Genomic DNA, 21688 nt, shown 5'->3' on the forward strand with positions numbered 1-21688 from the left:
ATGAGGGTGGGGGAAAGAGCCTATACAGGTTGTATATATAACGTTTCCTGCAGAGGAAAGGAGAGGTACTACTGGCAGCTTACTGGGACACAATACAGAAAAACTTTAAACATGACATTAGATCGCCGTGATGTTGCGAGTATCATTTATGAATTTAATGATATGGATAGCGGCCCAACATTTGTAGTATGACTGATATATTACTCTCGAGTGCACAGCAGTTGTCTTGGGTGGTCCCCAGCTGGAAACAGAATCTCTCCGCAGAAGGGCTGGTCCCTGATGACTTGCTTGTTAATACGTGTAGGAATGAAGTAGGGTTTTCACAATCCTAATTCATGTTTGTGGTAAGATGTTACAAGAGTGGGTGAGTTATAATGTTTGTTATGCTGTCCCTACGGCCTGCCCGGTTGCTAAGCTATATTTTGACAGTTTATTTTGCAGCTAATTCTTGATATATTACACTTTGATACATTATGTAGGTGTGGTAATTCGTACTTTTTCCCTTTTATTTGTGTAAACTCATGTAATGTTTAACCGTGGAACAGCTTTCTCTTGTATGATATGAGGTAATGTGGAATTTATCTATGTCATTTAGAATTCTCCAATGTAACTGGAATTCACGTATGTAATAGTTTTGGTTGAAGTTCAAGAAAGAAGCGGTTGGAGGTTGCTGAAGCTGGACGTCTTTAGTTCTTGCACCAGCGGGTCACTTTATGGCACTTAAATCTTATTTTTTATATATATTTCGACTCCTTTGTTTCTTTACAATGGCGACGAGGTGTTCGTGCCGATTCACTGTGCCAATTTCATTTTTATTCAGCAGGCCGTTTTTTTTACTTGGTACCTGAGGATTTCTATTGTAAGTGACCATTGCACATTTAAGGAGCAAGTTTTCGACTTTCTGGACTCATCGTGCTGTCACTTTCAAAGTACTGTGAACAAACTGGTTAATCACCGTTTGGCGGTTGAGGCCTTGTGCGCTTGTGGATGCCTGCATGCGCTGAAGATTCCTGGACGCGAAGATTCCCTTCCAGCGTTCGACTTCTCGTGCTTTATTTCAGGGACGTGAGAATCCAACTGACGTCCGCTGGGTGATGTGCGCGTGATCTATTTACTGTAGAAAGTACGCGTAAACCATGTTACGTGGCGGCCATTTTGGATGCTCACGGAAGTGCTTCATTTTACACGCGAGCTGTTTGCGTTCTACTCCTAAAGTAACTGCACCAAGTGGTGAAGGTGATGGGGGAATGTCTAAGGAAGCAGAAGCAAGATTGAAGAAACAATTTGAAGATGAACCTAATGTTATGATAGAAAGACATACTTTTCATAAAAGAAAACAACATGCGGATGAGACTATTGAGGAGTATGTTGCAGCCCTTAGGGTGTTGGCTGCCCAATTGTGAGTTCGGAGCCAACGCTGATTTCTGCATTAGAGATCAGTTTGTTTTTGAGTGTGAATCTAAAAAAGTGCAAGAGGGGCTTTTAGCCTGTCATAATCCTACATTGGCTGAAGTGTTGGAATTAGCGAAAGATATTGAAATATCTATTCAATCTGCTAAAGCCATCAAAACTGCTGAGAATAAAGTTGCTTCTCCTGTTTGTGCTATACTGTCTGTTAAAAGTTCTATCAGGACAGGAGTAGCAAAAGATAATAAACCTAGTAGCTATCGGCGTAGCTCAAAATTACATTTGGCTAATAGTCCTGATTGTCCTGCTTTAAGAAAGAATATATTAAATGTGGCAAGTCTTGTCACTTTCAGAATGTGTGCAGAGCACCTTAAAAATGTTCTAATACCACAGTTAATAACATATCTAATGTCGAGCATGATTTAGAGAATTTACTTCTTACTGTTTATGATTCTTCATTTGATCACATTGTCGGTAATGTTGGTGTTCCTTTTAAAGCGCTTTTGGGTGTTCATAATGGGAAGGTGGCTCTAGAAATTATGGCAAACTCAGGCTCACCCATTACCATTTTGTCTTTTTTTTTTTTAAAGAAAATTGGGTAGATGTCAAGCTGAAAAACACTGATATTAATCCCAAGGCATTCAGTAATTTTAATATTCATGTTTTTGTTTTTTTAAGAGAAATTGGATTAGAAAGGTCGCAATGTTGTTACGAACCTTTATGTTGCCATTGATGGTAAAAACATAGTAGGGTGGTACGACCTAGGGAAGTTGGGTGTCATTTTGTGCCTGGGTACGGATTGTCCTATTCAATTAAGGGAAATTGACATCAAAAGTGTGACTGTTGACAAATCGAGTGTGGATGCTATCGCAGCGAAACACCAAACTGTTTTTCAAAAAAAAGTTGAAAGGTTTTACTCACAAAATCAAAACTTAAAGGAGCTGTGCCTATTCAGCACAAGGTTCGCAAGATTCCTGTTGGTGTGCGTAAGAAGTGAAAATCTCATTTGGATGCTTAGTGTTTTGAAGGCATCATTGAGCCGACAGACCGTTCTGAGTCGGTTTCTGCCATTGTAATCGTTCTTAAGAAAAATCAAGAGTTGAGGTTGTGCATGGATCTATATTTTGACAGCTTATTTTGTAGACAATTCTTGCTACATTAAATTGTGCTGGGGTAAAATGTTTCGCAAAGTTTGCTGCATGTATTTCAGAATGTGATTCCTGTATACAGTCATTTAAATAGGTTATCAACAAAAGAAATAACAAATATTTATTTAAAAAGTAAAGGTTTTCTGCGACAAGAGTTAATTAAGATTGTATTTTTGAACTAAAATATTTTATGCTGATAATCAAAGACTGTTATGGTGGTATAAATAAATAAGTCTTGTTTTAAAAGTTTGATTGTGAACTTTCGTGTACCCAGCATAGAACGCATTGGCCACTATGCCTCACAGTTTTGAGGTATAGTATTTACAAGTAAAGTAAAGATATGTGTTTTTCATTTTACTAGAGATATAGTAATGGCCATTTGAGCACAAGACATGCACTTGGACATCAGGTGTGAGGGATGGCATTTGAACACATGAAGAGGGTTCATCTACACAGAACCTTTTTTTATTTCATTGGGAATCCTTAAGAAAATTAAGGCAATCATCACAGTCTCCTACATGTCAACAGTTCAGTAAGGGTTTTACCACATGGTTTGGCAAGAAAACCACCTTTAGGCATTATGGATAACATTTTATAGAAGGGGATGGACCTCACATGCCTGGTTGTGACCTAATAGGTCAAGTCTGAATTCTAGGATGCTCCCCAGAGGAGAAGAGAAAAAATTAACAAATTCTTAATCCTGCCCTTTCTCCTAGTTTGTGAAGGAGAATACAAATGCCATGGAAATAGTAACAGTCCAGTATATTTGGAATGGGTGATATGTTTTTATTCATTGTGATATCCCACAATTCATATTATCTAAGGTCTAACATCTTGGCTCCTAATGATCATAGATCAAGAACTGGGAACGCTGCTGAATCACTTGTTAATCCTACCTCATGCAATTGCAGTGATAACAGGAGTGAAGAGCGTCAGACGAAAACCAGAACCAGAGCTTTTATGTAGGTTACCTAAGCAGGAAGACAAATATTTTAACTACAGAATGCCATCATACGGGCTGGACCTTCTCGAACACTTGGAAATTGTACAGGTAAATGTTAATACAAGGGTTAAGGTGGTCCAGAGATGGCATTTGCGCCAAGCAACATCTCAGATGTCTTAACTTCCAATTTACCATCCCCTACTTAGATACAGTTAGACCAACCGAAAACGGCACTGTTCTATAAAACCTTACTAGGGTCTATGCACAGTCCATCCACATGGTTTCCAGGAGATGCAGCTTAAATGCAGGCATTCCATGTGCAGCCTTTGTATGCACTCTATTACACATGCCACCAGCTAAACTTCTTCTTAACCAAAAAACGATAAGTGTTCCACTTATATACTATTCTGCACCAGTGCTGCAGACAAGCAGAACCGACATAGTCCAGCAACTGGAGTAGTTAACTGCTTTTGGGATACAAGCATTTTCCAATGTTTTCTTCTGGTTTTACTTCATATTTATAAAAACAATTATCTTCAAATATAGAAACAGAAGATTTATTTGAGTTACTAAAGCATGTAGCAAAGAAAAAGATATACAGATGGCCAAAACACACACAATTATGCGAGTGGGTAAGTTAAAAAGTATTACCACCATGGTAAAGTTACTGATTAGTAGCTAACAGAGGTATTCTAAAGAAAACAAAAAAATTGATGGGTGAAATGGCTGTTGCAATCTTAGCAAACGATAATAACTTGGAGGCTGCATAACATGAAATATTTTTTTGCCCATCATGTCACTTCAGATTAAACCCAGTCATATGCAATCAGCCTTTGTACAGCGCCAATGGAACAGTGCAGCCTCTACTGCCAAGCAAGATCCTCTCTGAATCGAGCATAAGCAATCAAAAAACAGTTTCGGTCTACCTGGGCTCTTCAGTCGGGTGCAGATTTGTCCCAGTGGCACACTGAGCACGAGACTCACTTCTGGCCATACCTGTTGGTTGCACTAAGGGCAACAAATGCAAAAAGAACAGATGATGGACGGAATGCTGAACAAATCAAACATTCACCCCCATTCACAGATCTGGGTTAAATCCATCTTTTTTAGATCATCATGCCATTCCAGTTTGGACTCAGACATATGTAAATCAGTCTTGACCCAGCTCCCCATGGGAACAGAACAGCTTGAAATGCCAGGTCCTATCTGGACCAGAAACAAGCATCCTGGAACCGGTTTTGGGTATCACCCCCAGTCAGGGTAGCTTGAGACCGGTGGCATAGAAAGCACTGGAGAGCGGTGGCATAGCAAGCACTGGACCCCCGTCTTGATATACCCTTTCCACTTAGGGTGACAAATACAAAAAGAACAGATGATAGGCGGAATGCTGAACAAATCAAACACGCACTCTAAGGGCATCACAATATACACTACAAAAAAGTGACGCATCGAGTGCTTGAATCAATCTCAGCCACAAGCAATTTACTAGGGCCACATCCCAATACATTGTTTGTGGCCCACCATGACATCATATTAGACCCAGATATATGCGAATAAGACTTGGTCCTGCTGCAATAGGATCGGTCCAGAGGTATTAACACTATTTGGAAGCGGAAGGGGTACCCAGATTTTGGCTTTAAAACCCCTCTGCAAAACACCATTATTCAGTTAAAACGACAATCCGTGGAAATACAATACTGTATAGGGTGTATATGGTGAAGAGCTACTATATTGTTATTACATGCATTTCAGTAAACAGAAAAGGGCACTAAAAAAGTTCACACAACTGAATCTTATCCAGAGTAATGGGAAAAGGAAATTCAACATCAGGTCGAATTTAAAGTAAAAAAACAATGAATACATTATGCTAGGAGAACCAGCGTTAACATGTTCTATGCAGGTGGAACATTTCTGAATGAATTTTTAAAAAACACACGTATGTTACAAACTAGGTCAATAGGAATATTTATCACACTTTCTTTTCTTGTTTCCTTTAGGAAAGGTTAGGCATACGTTTGTGACAGTGCGGCAGACTTCTTTTCGAATGTTTTTCTTTCAGCTTATTGTATAAAACAAGTACTTCCTTACTTTTACAGTGCCCATCCTCCAAACGGTAATGTCACTTCCCATCTAGAATGACTAGTGAAGAGACGTTGCCTCACCAGAAAGTGACATCACTCACTAGAGGGAAGGAAATGCAAGTCTGGAGGAAATGGAAAAGGAAGCTGTGAAAATTAAAATAATCCTAGCCCAAATGTCCATGCTAGAAAACCTAACGTACAATTGCCATCTCAAAAGCTTTCCAAAGAAAAAAGAGCAACTGTCTATACAGTAAACGCATGCAGGCAAGAGAAACATACCAATGGTTAGCAGTCACTCTAACAGGAATGTCTATTGGAGCACTAGAAGCACCTGATTTTTAGGAAAACCACTGAGAATGTAGATCAGCTTTATTGACTTTACTTGCACGTCACAGGGACAATCTGACATGAATCCTGGCCTCTTGGGCTGACGTTTAATAACCCAGATCCAGAGTAAAGGGAACAGGACATCAGAATACCGTGTTATCAAATTACAGAAATAGACCAGTGACTAGATACTACAGCTCCCTCTGCACGAGTCCACGATTGCGGCAAGGGGTGAAGGTCTAAATGGGGATTTTATGGATTTGATCAAAGTAGTATAAGAGAATCCTAAAAAACATCGACATAATAAAACCAAACTCCAGAGAAGGCAATGCAAACTGAATTGTCATCACTTTACCACGCTTGGTGGCAATGTCAATAACTAATAAATGTAAAAAGTGTACTATGTAGAGCATCTGTGTTGACCCCTAACTACAAAGGACTTCTTTGATGTGATATTCGATCAAAGTTTATTGTGGCTATTCTCGGCTCCTACTACGATTGCAGAATAACTTAACATTTGCATTACTTGCATGTACTATTCAACTTATGTACTTATCCTGAAAGTCTGGCCTTAATCCAGTCATCTTGGGTCTGCGATTGACACTCTTGAGTCATAACTTTAGAGCACCCCATCACAGCAGACACATTAACAGCACTTTGTGACTGCAGTCTCTACGTGCCGTAATTGACAAATGCAGCGATGGTTGGTTGCCACACTCCAGTCTCAGGAATGCGACCGAATACTTTCTTTACTCGTTTGACAGCGATCCAACCACGAGAGCAAAGGCTCACAAATGGGAAGTAGTCTTGCAGGAAATGGAAACCTCACCTGCTGCGAGACTTCAGCATAGCATGCTCAGACCTAGGCCTCCATCATGAGATCTGCATCACCTCCCGTCATCGCCACAACGCTACCATGTGGCTATCAATGAGAACCTGCATTATTGACGTCCTCGAGCTCCCCAGACAGACTCAAATCACACTGTACCTCAAGATGCTACGCTGCAAATGTTACTTAAAGCTTGCTTGCGCTGGACCTTAGAGTAAATAAAGTCGGACCCAGGTCTGCTAGGAAGTGAATCTGTGCTCCATTATCTATACACATCTCCTACAGACACTCGTCCCCTCGGCTTTCATACTCCCATAGCACACTGGGCACATATGGAGGACAGAAAGTAATTTCTACTTGGCCTGAAAAGTCGCAATCAGCACAGCAGGCCTGTATTTACGTTCTTAAGAAGTGTTCTTCTGACTACAAAACAGAGACAGCTCGCGTTTGTTGTACACCGAAACAGAGCACCCTGACTCATGTGTGTGTCACACTGCTGAGGCATCACCTGACATCAGCAGGTTGTCGGAGTAACGTACTGCAATAAATACTAAGGCACAGCAGCCATTCTGGCGGTGATACGACTTTGATTTGGTGCCGGGGCACGAAGGTTATATACAGAGTAGGTTTTATGGTGTGCTCCAGCATACCACCTCACCGTCACCTACAAACCACTCTGTTTAGAGACCAGGGGTGTCATCGTTCTTCTGCTCGGTCTAAAAGATCTTCAAAAACATTTGTTATTTGGTGTTGCAACAAAGACAAGACACCAGTGCTACACATGCGTTAATTGACCCTAACAACGGTAGGTGGACATGGCAAAAGTTACTGAAAAGTACACTGTAATTTGATGATATAATAGCAACCATGCCGGGGGCTTTCTCGTATAGAACTGGCTCACACCGAAGGTGGGATACCCCTGTGATGCATTACTGTACGTGTACTCCGTGGATTCAGTAACAGGCCTATTATGGATGTATCTTAAGGATGAGCATGAACAGTTTTGCTTCACTAGCCCCCAGTAAAACAGGATTATATCCTCCATAGTACAAGAGACAAAGCGAACACTAAAATCCAATTTAAGCAAGCGCCCGTTTTTTTTTATCCCTTTCGGCAAAGGTGGTGTCAGGTGGGCGGACACTTTCACCTAGCTCCACGGGAGGACTTACATGCTGCGCTGTCAGTATACAAACAAGGCAGCTCTCATTTACAAGAGAAAGCAAAGCAAAGGTGGCCACTCCCTAAGCACAGGCACGTCTCCTAAAGATCAGGGACGTGCCCACAAGGAGCGACGTTCCCGCCCGGCCACAAAAAGGATTAAAAAAAACAAGCTCGCTGAAACACAAATACTTAAAGAAAAGAGTCTATAGAAAAACAACGCACAGGGTTTCGGAATCAGCTATGGGTGTGATTTACATTTGCAATGTAAATTACGTCGTTCCTTTCTCAGCACCCTTCAAACAATGACGTTTCTACCACATTTGTAAATTGAAATGGGACAAAGGCGGGTGAAAGTCAATGGACGGTAATTTTCCTAGCTTGTATTCATACCGAGGGATTTTTCATGCAAATGCCTGTAAGCGCACATGGGATGTTATAATTAGATTTCACCAAGTGCGTTAAAATGGAGGTCACCATACGTCAGCATTGAATGAAAATCGCTCTTTTAAGTGCTTCACATCTGTTTGCATATGACCAGGGCATTTATGATATAATTTAAAAAAAATCGTTGCGTATAGCATAAAATAATAGACAGTGCGTGGGATTCCCTCTAATCACAGCAGGTTGATACATATAAAAAAAGAACTATTAGAGAACACACTTTTGAAATAATGGACAGGACAACTCCCCTCGCCCCCTTCACACCCCCGGGAAAGACAATGAACGGCCCACCACCAAACGGAAAGAAAAGCTGCATCTGCAAGCCTTACAACAAAGGAGGCGAAACCAGAACACCCCTGCCCCCCGCTCACAAACTGGTGACAGTGCTAGCTTTCCCCACATTTTTTATTGAACTGTAAGGTTACCTCGAAAACATCAAACCCCAATAAATAACGACTCCTACTTCAGCAAAACAGGGCAGACGCCCACATCTCCAAATAGGCCATTCCGTAATAAACAAGGAACTTGCAAACTGCCTGGTCATCCAACGTCGATCATGAACATGCACTTAACAATGGGCGGTGGTAAACAAGCCTCATATCAATACGTAAAAAGACGCAAATTAGTGACTAAAATTCGTCAATTTGGGTCCACACTGGCACTATCGTTCTATCTGTGATGGTGAACCATTCGGGCCGTGACTGAATCCACTGTCTCCAACTCCCCAGTGGAAGGTGTCACCGTGCGCACAAGGAAGAACCTCCACTGGGAACAGAAGTGCTTTTGGGTCTGATGGTGGCAGCGAGTGGGGCTGAGTTATTAAATGTGACAGGGCTGACGGCCGCCTGTTGTTGAGGCCCGTCAATCCCTGGTGGAGTCAGGATTTGATGCTGTACACGATTGTGTCAGATTGCAGTTAAAGGGCCTTTCTCTGGGCCGGTTGTGTTGGGATGAAACCTGGAGGCTTTTGCTAGGGTGAGGAGTGAGCTATGTGTGTGGAAGTCAGTCGCACGATTTATGGAGCAGCATATTAGCACTCTCTTCCTGGGTGCTGCAACTGATGCTTACGGTGTTAATAAAGCGAGGAACCGAGCCACTGCTGTGCGGAACTTCTCATTTTTAAAGCGGGGGTGAGCGAGTACCATTTTTTCTAGTAAAGTTCGCATGAAGAGTGTTTCTGGTGCTCATTTGTCAAGGGGATTGGTAAGCAATACCCAATATATTAGCAACACATTCTTTTTTGCAAACCAGCTCTGACATTACTATCCATAACAAATGATATTTGAGTTCAGAGTTGGAAGGGTCCAGGGGTTGTAAGAAGGGGGTTGTAAGAATAGGTTTGTAGGGTCCATCATTTTCTGGAAGGGATTTAATGTCATTAATAAGGATCTACCGATTAAACAATCGTAATGGTACACTATTTAAATTTCGCTGCGATAGGTATTAAGTATATTTAATGAAAAGTATGCAATGCCTGGTACATGATGGAGGAAACCCTTGAGTTCAAACGATTAGGATCTTTACGATAGTGGTTCTTACATTATAGTGGAGACCATTAGCATAATCCTGGACTGCTGTATTGTGAAGGCATAAAGAGTGTAAGTTTGGTAGCGATAGCCAACGATCATGCAGTATCAATGACAAACTCGTGACTACTCCACAAGTTATCTCTTACCAGGTTTGAGCAACTGAGCAGGAGACTGACAAACCGGGCAAAACAAGTAATCGGGCACACAAGTAATCGGTAAAATATCAAGGTCTTTGAAAGATGAAGGGTTCCTCGTCAGATAAAATGGGTGGTCACAGTTAGTACAGTGGAGTACGAGTAATGTGTAGTAAATGCCAGCAGCAATAGATGAATGTCGGTATACGAAGTCACTGCCCGAAGAAAAGTGAAAGTATTATGGTATGGGGCTCTGGCATGTTAGCACTGTTGTAAAGGGCTGGTGTGTTCGCAAAGTTGACGTATGGCATCAATGATGTGCACAGTCTTTTTAAGGGCACTAGTTTCGGTTGGGACATATGGCTTTGATTTTCAGTGTGGGTAACAGATGTCTTCATAGTAGTGCCTGGAGGGTTGGTGTCCATACTATTGTTTGTAGGTTGATGACTTAATACTGCTGTGTGAGGGCTAATGTATACAGTCTGCTGCCTAAAGGCCGATACATTTACCCCGAGTCTACGCGGAAGGTGGTGCAAGTACGTTAATATCCTAGTGAGGGTGTATGCCTTTACACAGGTATTGGCGTAAAGCCTAATGCTATTTAACTGGTCGCAACAAATGTGCTAATGTCTGTACTGGGAAACCTGAGGAAGGGTATTAACTGTCAAAGTTAGTGGCAAAACAGCTCTGAACGTGACCAGTGAATAGGAAGATGGGTGCCTTGTATAGTCACACTGACGGTGAGGTGCAGGAAATGTACCTTGTGGTGCTTGCTGTTGGCTGTCTTCGTAGCTGATAATCCTGGGGGCTACGGCCCCCTTCGGCAGCCGTTGCTCCTCCTCCAGGATCCCCCTGAACGCTCTTGGACCCCGGGGGCCACTTCTAAGTTTCTTCTTCCCTTGCCTCCCGTCCCCCTCTCCTGCCTCGCCCCGTATTCAGGCCTCGCACCATCCGCTTCTACGCTCTCCTCTGGCCGCCGCAGGGAGGGGGACCGGAAGCGCTAATACGAGCGCCGCCCTCCTCTAGCAGCAGATAAAGAGACGGGTGGGACCACGGTCAGCGTGACTGCTTCCGGGTTAGGGTTAACGCAGAATAGCTCAATGCGCTCAACCCCTCCCTTAGCAACCGCGTTTAGGCGGGCAGTTACTATGCGGAAGTATTTGCATTTGACGTCATGGTCGGTCGCCACCCCCTTCTCCAGACACTATCCTTCATTTCGTTAGTGACGTTAATCGCGCCACTGCACTTTTGTTGGTTGACCGTAGTTACTTATGTAAAAATGTTCTAGACAATGTAGTTCCAGGACCGTGTTTCGTTTTTAGAAGCTGTTGCCACCCGGTGCCTTTGTTAAAGAGACAGAGACTGCAACTCCCAGAATGTACCAATTTGTTAAATGAAATAAAGGAACTGAGACTATTTTATCCCGCTTACAGAGATCTGGCACCGGGTTAGAGAATCGTCTTAGTATGGAGGGAATCAGACTGACTATTGGTGTGTACTGTTATAGCTGATTTATTTATATACTGGGTCATGGACATTTTCAGTAGCCAGAATCACACTGGCCACATATCCTTATGGCTGGTCTGTCTAACTGATGCACATTTTTATGGCTTAGTTATAATAGCTTATTCAATGGAGGACTACGAATGGCCACCTGGTGTCTTGGCTTCCATTGAGCCTTTACCGTTGTTATTTTGTATTTGGGTGAGTGAGTCTTATATGACTTGGCAAGTTTTCTTTTTCAGCACGAGTGAAAACATACCTCAGCCTTTGACACTGTCTCCCATCCCACCCCTATCCAATTAGTGCATGAATACGACATTCAAAGACCCGCACTTTGTTAGGTCTGCGTCTTCGTGACAGACCACACCTTCCTGACTGACCTGGCCCCTTCACCTCGGACGCTGTCAACCTCATCTGTGGACTTCCACAAAGATGTTCACTCATCCCCACCCTGTTCAATGGCCACATTATCCCACTCACAAGCATCCCACTCACAAGCATCATCCGCAGCCCTGCCAAGTACCACACATTAGGGTTTAGACTAACGTATTTATTTAAGGGTGGTGATCTGCATCACAGCACTAAAATGCACAGTCACGCATTATTACCGCCTTGACACCACCTGAGCGCTCTGATTGGGGCCTAGGCACAAACTGGGACTTGACCGCGATCGTCAGAGCTGTATTGATAGCAAAGCGGGGAGTGCTGTGCTCACCTTGTAGCGTCCTCCCCCAGCCTGGGTACTCATAAATTAATACGCCACACACGGAGCTTGGTATTACACGTCTTTATTCCTCAGCTTGTAACTGCAAACTCAACGCTCTTAAAATGAACTTATTTCACCTAATCCAAACACTTACGTCATAGTTCTACTGACACCATCAGGGACCAAAAGGGTCCCGTCATCGCTAACTCATAAAACACTACAACTCCAGCCTTGTTAAATAAAAAATAAGGGGCGTGGCTAAGATGGCATACGAATAGGACGTGTCTCTCTATCTCCCCGTACCCACTGCCGGTTTAAGCCACATCCACAGCTCCAATTGCCAAATTGAGACCACCAACAAGTGCCTGGTGAGGTGCGGACAGCAGTGCACCTGGCGCCAGGTCAGAAACCTCGCCAACATCAACCGAGATCCACAGCAAGAGCCCGGGTTCAAGAGAGGAGGGCGCAACAAGATGGCGGATGCAGCACTGCATAACGGCTAAAGGAGCAGGACAGGTTTGGAGGCTCGCTTGCGACTGCCACAGCACACCGGTTCCCCACACACACACGCAGAGGTTGACAGTGACAACTCCTATCACAACCATGGTTGGGGTGAGCCCCGCCACTGGTGATGCTGCGTCACCGGGCTGACCCTCTAGGAGTCGCCCCATGAGGCCAATGTCACGCTCTCCCCAAGTGGCTTACCTCACCTCCAGAGCAGGCGAACGACTGAATTATGGTACCCTATCAGCTGCAGCAAGGGTCTGATCAAGGCGATGCGGGTGGAGGGGCCTCGGGGTGCCCCGGTAGCTGGTTCGACCTCCCACCCTTTGGAGCTGACCGCACCAGTCTTGGGGCATCTCGTGGCTGGTGACGCAGAGCCCAGGCCCAGACCTTTTGTGAGGTGACCGCAGTGAGTAGTTGAGCCCGAGCAGGGAGCCTCCGCAGTGGAGAGGGCCCTATTCCAGTGTATCCTGGATAGTCTAGGTCTGACGTTTGCCGCCTGATACTAATCCCGGGCCTATAATTAACGGAGGCTGTCACTGCAGAGCGGCGGTGGGGACCAGCAGCTGGGTCCCCACCTGAAGCGCCCCTCGTGGACCATCAGAGAGCACAGAGGTCTATCCGTCTCCTGTTGACACAACACCGGGGGAAGTGAACCATGCTGACCTCTCTCCCACCAGGGGTGGGGGAGAGGAGGCCTTTGCAGCAGCCTTTGGCGATACACTCAGAATACTGACGGTCCCCCATCAGAAGCATCCCGCACAACGGAAAGGAAATCCCTACACACGCTGGGAGCTGGGGCCCGGGGACCATGCAAGTGGACTGCGACGACTGTCAGGCCCCCCTTCCCCCAAATGGGATAATGTTCACCTAAACCTCTCTTATTGGAATACTTCCTTCAACAAGGACAAGGAACTCTTTGGAGCGGATACCATGTACAGTGCGCTGGGGACCCTTCCTATCTGGTGTAGACACTGAATTTACCAGCGAGTGTCTGCCTGGAGGAACAAGCAGAGTGGGACCCAACCGGGAGTGTTGGCCTCTTTTCCACCTCGAATATTATCTTATTGGACTCTCTTGGCAGTGACTGGTTGGTTTAGACCCTCAGAGTGACAGCGTTGGGGGACACCTGTGACACGAGCTGCTGACAATGGCGACCAGTAGCGCCAAAAAGGACCGCTCCCTCAAAGTGATGCTCTCCCAACCCCTCGGGGGCCCTTCTGGTGACTGCCCTTCCTCCTCAGACTCTCTGCAGTGCCAGGACAAAGGCACAGTGGAGAAGCCAGTGATGTGCTCTTTCTTGGAATATATCAACAAAAGGGTGGGATGGGGTCCTAGGGAATAACTTTTAAAGACCAACAAGGAGAGCTTCCCCAATACTTAATCTAATAACACAATGCTACCTCAAGTCTATATGCAGGCACATAAATAGTGTTTAATGCGTGTGCAAAATCTCTCAATAAATGTGGGCATTGCCTCTAACAAACTAAGGGGAATATCCCTTGAGGACTAGAACCCTCACTCACCCGAGGGTGACATGCTTCATCATATGGGTTCCTCCTCCCACCAGGAAATCCTAGTCCTGCTGAGGGTTACAACTCCCTCACTGTGATGGAGGAGTTCAGGGATGTTTTAAAGCGATGTTCTCTAGTGTAACTAGGATGCTAAAATCCCATATGTGAAGAATAGGTGTAGTGTGAGTGTAGCGCAAAATGTAGTACACTAGAAACTAAATGTTTGAAAAAGTGGTAATTTAAAACTGCCTAGGAAGACGCAGCGAAAAAATTATTTATTAAGTAGCTCTCACTGGCAGGGTTAAAAAGCAGTGCAAAGAGCAGTATAGATTTAAAACTACTCATGTAATCAGGTCGACATGTTTCAGCCTAGTGATCAAATACTAAGTATCAGTGGCTTTCTTCAGGACCAAGACGATGTTAATCAATGCTGCTGCTGTCATCTGTGTAAATAAGGAAAAGAAAAATATATATATTTTTGATACAACACCAGTAATCCTGCGACGCTTTTTCAGGATTTACTGGGAATATCTGACAGAAATGAGAGAAAGAGAACAAACAAAAACACACGCTGTCAATAATTGTGTGCCTCACTTATGACATATTAATTTCAGCATATTGTCAATAGCTATACATTAAGTAATTATATGTAGTTCAACTTACCCTCAATTGTAGGATAGAACACCTCACCTCTACCTGGCAACAGCTCATGGAAAGGGGCCCGCTCTGTGTGAGTAACAAGATACTAAGTCACACCTCTCCATCTTAATGGGTGTGAATAACTAAAAAAGATGCTGTATGTGTTCAATCTCCAGTGGCATGGTATCTCTCTCAATCAAATTGGTGATCTCATAATAGTTTGTAGTTTGTTGGTAATCTACTATTGTCTTAATGTCTAACCCTACCTTTGTTACTGGCAGAATGCTGTGTGGCAGGGATATATAACAGTGCTACAAATAGTTGCACTCCACTGCTCAAGTCAGTATAGTTTGTAGTTTGTTGGTAATCTACTATTGTCTTAATGTCTAACACTACATTTGTTACTGGCAGAATGCTGTGTGGCAGGGACATATTACAGTGCTACAAATAGTTGCAGTCCACCTCTCCAAATCAGTAAACACCATATCCATCATATGGTAACCTCATATAGATCTACTATCAATCACTTTTGAAAGACTGTGAGGCAAAATCCCAACCGATTAAAAACGCCTACCTTTACTCTGATTATTATTATTATTATTATCATTTATAAAGCGCACGGCTACCCCCGACGGAGGTGTCCCGGTGCTAGCAGCAGCAGAAGGGGGAGCCTAAGGGAATCATGGATGGTTAAATAGCCAAGTTTTCAAAGCCTTCCTAAACAGTCTCTCTGTCTTGGCTTTCCTAATTTATATTGGCATGATGTTACACAGTGCAGCTGTCTTAGCAGTGAATGAACAAACGCAGAAGCACACTTTTTTATAACGGGGGACTGATAAGAGTTCCTGATTGTTGGATCTAAGGGATCTGGTCTGGGTGTATTTCTGTAATCTAGCTGTGAGGTATTTAGGACCTTTCTCTGTCAAAGCCCTGCGTGCTATGGGTAGAGCTTTGAACTCTATTCTTCTCTTTACTGGGAGCCAGTGGAGGCTCCGCAGGTGAGGGGAGATGTGATGACGAAGTGGGATGTTCCTGATCAGCCTTGCAGCTGAGTTTTGAATAATCTGTAGTTTCCTGATTAGATAAGCAGGGAGGCCCAGATAGAGACTGTTGGCATGGTCTAATTGTGAAGTGATCAGGGCATGTACCACTGTCTTTCTGCTGTCCATCGGGAGAAAATGAAGAAATCTACGGAGCGTTTTTAATTTCCATAAACATTGAGAGGAGACAAAATTAACCTGTGCTTTGCCGGAAAGAGCAGAATCAAATTTAAAGCCCAGGTTTTTTGCAACCTGCGCAGGTTCAGGTGGAGGGTTCAGCTCCCTTGGCCACCATATCTCTGCTCTTGGTGGTTGTGCCTGATTGAAGAATAGCACCTCAGTTTTATCCGTGTTTAACTTCAGGCAGTTGTCTGTCATCCAAGATGCGATATTGAGCAGACACTGCCTGAAGTCGGAAAGCGCTGCCTCCGTGTGCTCTTTGAAGGAGAACACCAACTGGGTGTCGTCCGCCTAGGAGACAGCCTTAACATCCCATTCCTCCACCAGATAAGCCAGTGGGGCAATGTAGGCATTGAAGAGTGTGGGGCTTAATGCCGACCCTTGGGGCACCCCACATGTAAGAGCTTTTGCTGATGAGATGTGGGGATGGAGGGAGATTAACTGGTGCCTATCTTCCAGGAATGATTTAAACCAAGCAAGCATAGTGCCCCTATACCCATCTTTTCCAGCCTTTTAATCAATATCCGGTGGGAGACCGTATCGAAGGCCGCAGAGAGGTCTAATAGCACCAGCATGGCGCAATTTCCCTGATCAATAGTAGCACGCACAGTCTCTGCCACCTCCAGTAGAGCTGTCTCGGTACTGTAGCCAGCCCTAAAGCCTGACTGTGAATCATGAAGAAGGACATTAGATTCGAGGTGGGCTGTTAACTGTCTCTGGACCTCTTTCTCCAGGATTTTTGCCGATATAGGTAGGAGAGAGATTGGTCTATAGTTTTTGAGAACATCTGGATCAGCATCTTCTTTTTTTAGTATGGGTCTCACATATGCTGTCTTCCAGGGTGCAGGGAAAAAACCTGATCTTAAAGAGGAGTTCCAGATAGCATTGAAGACAGGATTAAGGACCGTGGCTAGTGATTTAAAAAATCTGTCCGGACAAGGATCCATAGGTGAACCTGAACTTATGCTATTTAGATCAGCAACTGAGGTATCCAGGCTCAATGGGCTAAATTCTGACCACTGACTCCCCAGTTGAAAGGCACAGGGTGAATTGTCTATCTTCTCTATCTGCGAGAAAGAGCTATAAATTGTCTGTATTTTCTCCTGAAAATAAATGGCTAGATCTTCACACATAGCAGGTGATCGAGTTACCGAGCTCTTCAAAGCCTGTGGTTTAACAAATCCTTGTACCAGACTAAAAATCTCTCTAGTTGGGTTTTTTGAGATTTTAATCTGGTCCGCAATATAATCCCTGATAGTGTGTTGTTTAAGTTTCTTAAATTTCTTCAGTTCTATTTTATATGTAATTTTTGCTGCAGTATCATAGTGTTTTCTCCATATGCGCTCAAGTTTTTTACAGACGCTTTTACATGTCCTAAGTTCTATGGAGTACCAGGGCACAGATGGTTCCTTTCTAGCACTTTTTATTGATTTTTTCGGAATAATATTATCAATTGCTGATGATACCCAGTGAAGAAAGGCAGAGTTATCCTGGCTAAGGTCGCCTGTTAGCTCTGGGGAGGTGTTTAATAGATCTTTTTCTAATGATTTTAGATCTAATTTCTTCCAGTCTCTTCTAGTCTCATAGGTGAGAACCTTCTGTTTGCCGCAGGAGGTGCGAGTCAAATTGAAAGTATAAGACAATGGTCTGACCAAGTATGCTGGAGAGGTGTTTTGACCTCTAAGAGTCGGTCATTCGTAAAAATAAGGTCTAATGTGTGTCCCGATTTGTGTGTAGGTGAAGTTACTTTTTGCATTAGATTTAGCCCTTGGAGGGTGTCATTCAATTTAGAGGCAAGAGGGCACTTTTTATTGTCCATGTGGACATTGAAGTCTCCAAGTACTGTGAAATTGGAGTATTTCAAAGAAAGGTCTGCAATGATGTCATATAGGTCAGAAAGGAACACCACCGATGAATCAGGAGGTCTATACATAAGTATTCCGGTGAACAATGAGTTAGGTGAAAAATTAATACAATACAGCAGGGCCTCAATCGACCCGACTCGTTCTATTTTTTTATACGTAATATTCCAGTCCTCCCTCAATATTATAGCAATTCCACCTCCTAGTCTATTGTTTTCTCTATTCAGTGTGGCTATCTTATACCCCGATGGAATTGCCAGGGATATATCTGGGTTGCTATTGTCCCTCAACCAAGTCTCAGTAAGGAACATTATATCCCAGTGTTCATTCAGCAGGGTAAGCCAAATATCTTCAGTGTGTTTGGGGACAGATCTACAGTTGACGAGGCAGGCTTTATAGATGCATTCTGGGTCCCTTACCAATCCTATATTACCTTTGGTGTTGAACCTGAAGGGGCAATATTTCCAGCCCTCCAGGGGGTCAACATCGAGTTCAAGGTGGGATGGATTCTCATAGTGTTTTGGCCTCAGGGCGTTTAGTTGTTCAGCAGACCAGGACAGGCTAGGCAAACTTACAAGATCCAAACGGACAGCGTGCCTGGCGCTGGTCGCGTTCCGGTCGCGGACGGGCACAGACGGGCCTGCCGCTGCGTGTTCGCCCTGTCATAGATTTATGATTCTGACACTGGTAGGTATAAACAGGTAACCAAAAGTGAGAGCGATATTTGAATTATTAAGAATAATTGAAGTAATCTTTATTTCGGCCAACGGCCATAAAAGAGACACATATATACATTCATCAATTCATACACAATATATACGTGAAATCAATTGAGGCAATAATTACATTAATATGGTGTAAAATTAAATTCTCACCAATGAAATCAAAGACATAATTCATTCAGCGGGAAAATACAAATTTTTAGCAGCAAGATTCACTATTAAAATTTATCCATCTTCAAAGCACCTGTCCCATTTTCTTTCGGACAATAAACACTGAGTAAAGAAACCTACTGATACTAAATACAATAAACTGTGCAGTATTTGTTTTTAGGATCCTGTATGCTACAAAGCAAGATCTAGTTCCTAAAAGAGCACACATGGGTTTGAGCCATCTTTTCCGAGCTTTCAGATATGCTTTACATATGAACAACATATGAACCTCATTCTCTTTACATAAATCTGAGCACATAGGACATCTCTCACTTGTACTATTAGGACAATCCAGTTTTTTATTTGTCCAACGCTCAACGTTAGAGTTCAGCATGAGGTTCCCATACCTGAACTTCAGGAAGAGAGTTTTGGCTAGGGGCGGCTCTATTTCGTCCAAGAACAGTTCAAAACATGGTTCGCTTTTGAAGGTTAGGAAGTTTCTTGTTAGGGTGCCAATTCTACTGTCATGAGTGTGTCTATCATTCATAAAGCACCAATATGCTCTTTTCACAGTATTTTTAGCAAGAGTTGGTAAATTCTCTGGGTTTTCCCAAAATGAACTCAACCCCAAATTATAGAACCATTTTTTAACATGCCCGAACCACCGAAGGGAATTGAAAGTATCTAAATTTAATACTTCTTGAAGACCCTTTCTGTAATCTACCAGTTCCGGAGTGGACCAAGTCCTTATCCAGAACATTAGCGGTCTTAAGATAGCTAGGTGGTCGGTTCGTTTGAAGTTCAAATCGAGATGGAGAGGTATTAGTGGTGTGCTGGTTGGGACCCTTACAATTGATCTCATGAATTTGTTATCGAGGCCTTGAAAGCTCTCCTTGGCCCAAGGTCCCCATATCTCAGCCCCATATAATGCTGCAGACTGAATCTTGAATTTAAAAAGTTCAAGTACAGGAGTTATACTTTTGCTTGTACTAGCGTTCAATCTGCAGATTATAGGTTTTACATTATGGGCATATGACACCTTACTTTTTTCGATTTGAGCCTTCCATGTTAATTTAGAATCGAGTACTACCCCCAAATAAATAAAATTCTCCACAGTACCTAAAGTTTCCCCATTCAGGGTCAAGTTCCCTTTATCCGGTCTAATAGGGTTTAAAGCCATACATTTTGTTTTATCAACATTTATTTCTAGTCCTTTGGTCACACAGTAACTGCTAAAGGAGTTTAGGAGTGCCTGGAGGCCCTTCTTGGTTTGGGATATTAAGATGGTATCATCCGCGAAGAGCAACGCAGGCACTCTCTCTCCATTTAGTTGTGGCGAATCGTTATTGCAAGCATTAAGATAATCAGGCACATCATTAAAAAAAATAGAAAACAAAGTGGGGGCCAGGACGCATCCCTGTCGGACACCACGCTTAATCGGGATGTCACGCGTCAATTCACCTTTCGGACCCCATCTGATGTTTGCGTGATTTCTAGCGTGCAATTCAATAATGTGGACCAATAGACTTGCTGGCAGACCGGCTGTGTTTAACGTTCTCCATAGTAGATTGCGAGGGACAAGGTCGAATGCCGCCCTTAGATCGATAAAGGCTACATACAAATGACCTTTCCGAATTTGGACGTACTTCCAAATCAGGCAACAAAATCTAAAGACCTGATCTAGCGTACTGGTCTTGGACCTAAAACCTGCCTGAAATTTGGAAAGTATGGCCGATTCCTCCAACCAGTCATTTATCCTAAATAGTAGGTGCTTGGCATAGAGTTTTTGCAGAATGTCCATTAAACTAATAGGTCTATAGTTTGAGGGTACAGATCTTTTTCCCTTTTAAAAAATCGGGACAACTTCTGCTGCACGCCAACTATCAGGATAATTACAACTTATGGACAAAGCATTAAACAAACGGTTAATATAGGGTGCCCAAACTTCAGGTACATGTTTATAGAGGTCACCCGATACTTTATCTGGTCCGGGGGCTTTATTATTTTTTAGTTCATTGATTGCTCTGTATGTTTCCTCCAGAGTGAAATCAAGACACACAGGTGGTGAAAGTGGACATGGGGGCTCCTCCTCGTTATCATTATCATATGGTTTATACAGATTTGAAAAGTGCGTTACCCATGTCATTTCATCAATATACGAATCCCTCACGGGTCTACTGGCGTGTCCCCCATTTGCAACCAACCTCCAAAAGCCGACATTGTCATTGTGTTTAGCAGCAAACAACATTTCAGCCCAGATTGACTCTTCCCATGTTTTTTGTGATACCCTTTGAACTCGCTTGTACTCCTCCCTAGCGAGTCTAACATCATCTTGGACTTTACTTCTAATTGCATATAAGAGCTTTCTCTTAGCCATTTTACAAGCGTGGTCGTACCACAGTTTTCCATGGCATCCCACGCGTACATTTTGGCGATTCTTCCTCGGCAATTTAGACATATGGACTCTTAGTTCATCAAAAAAGACAGTGTGTAGCTCAACAAAATAATCACAGTTATCAGTAGATAAAGGTTGTCCTACTAAGGGTGAAAAGGTCTTATCAAACAATGAATAAACTGCAGCCAGGGTCTTACCCTCACTTAAAAGATGTGGCCATTTTAGAGCACGTCTATTATTATTAATTATATGTGCCTGCTCACATTGGACATCAGCACCCACCTCACATGGTGCCGGACCAATAGTGTCACTAATTATATGCGGGTCAATAAAAAGTTCCAAGGGAAAGTGATCACTCTCTGCCCTCAGTGAGACTTTAAAATCAAGCATAAAATGCCAAATAATTAATGAAACAAAGATAAAATCTAATCTACTATTCGATTTCCCAAAGGTAGGTTGTTTTGTAAAATCTG

At 43.2% G+C, this 21688-nt stretch overlaps 1 protein-coding gene across 5 annotated transcripts in view; it reads right to left on the reverse strand.

Moving 5' to 3' along the window:
• The window catches only part of CSNK1G1 (casein kinase 1 gamma 1), a 746303-nt gene extending 735255 nt beyond the window's left edge, over positions 1-11048 (reverse strand). For 2 of the 5 annotated variants that reach the window (XM_078684993.1, XM_078684992.1), the window contains exon 1: positions 10761-11048. The gene's annotated coding sequence lies outside the window, so the exon portion shown is untranslated. The remainder of the gene's footprint in view (positions 1-10760) is intronic. The other 3 variants (XM_078684994.1, XM_078684995.1, XM_078684997.1) reach the window with 2 other exon arrangements.
• Positions 11049-21688: the final 10640 nt, after the last annotated feature.

Source organism: Lissotriton helveticus, chromosome 3_2 (genome assembly GCF_964261635.1).
Source record: "Lissotriton helveticus chromosome 3_2, aLisHel1.1, whole genome shotgun sequence".
NCBI classification, from domain to species: domain Eukaryota; kingdom Metazoa; phylum Chordata; class Amphibia; order Caudata; family Salamandridae; genus Lissotriton; species Lissotriton helveticus.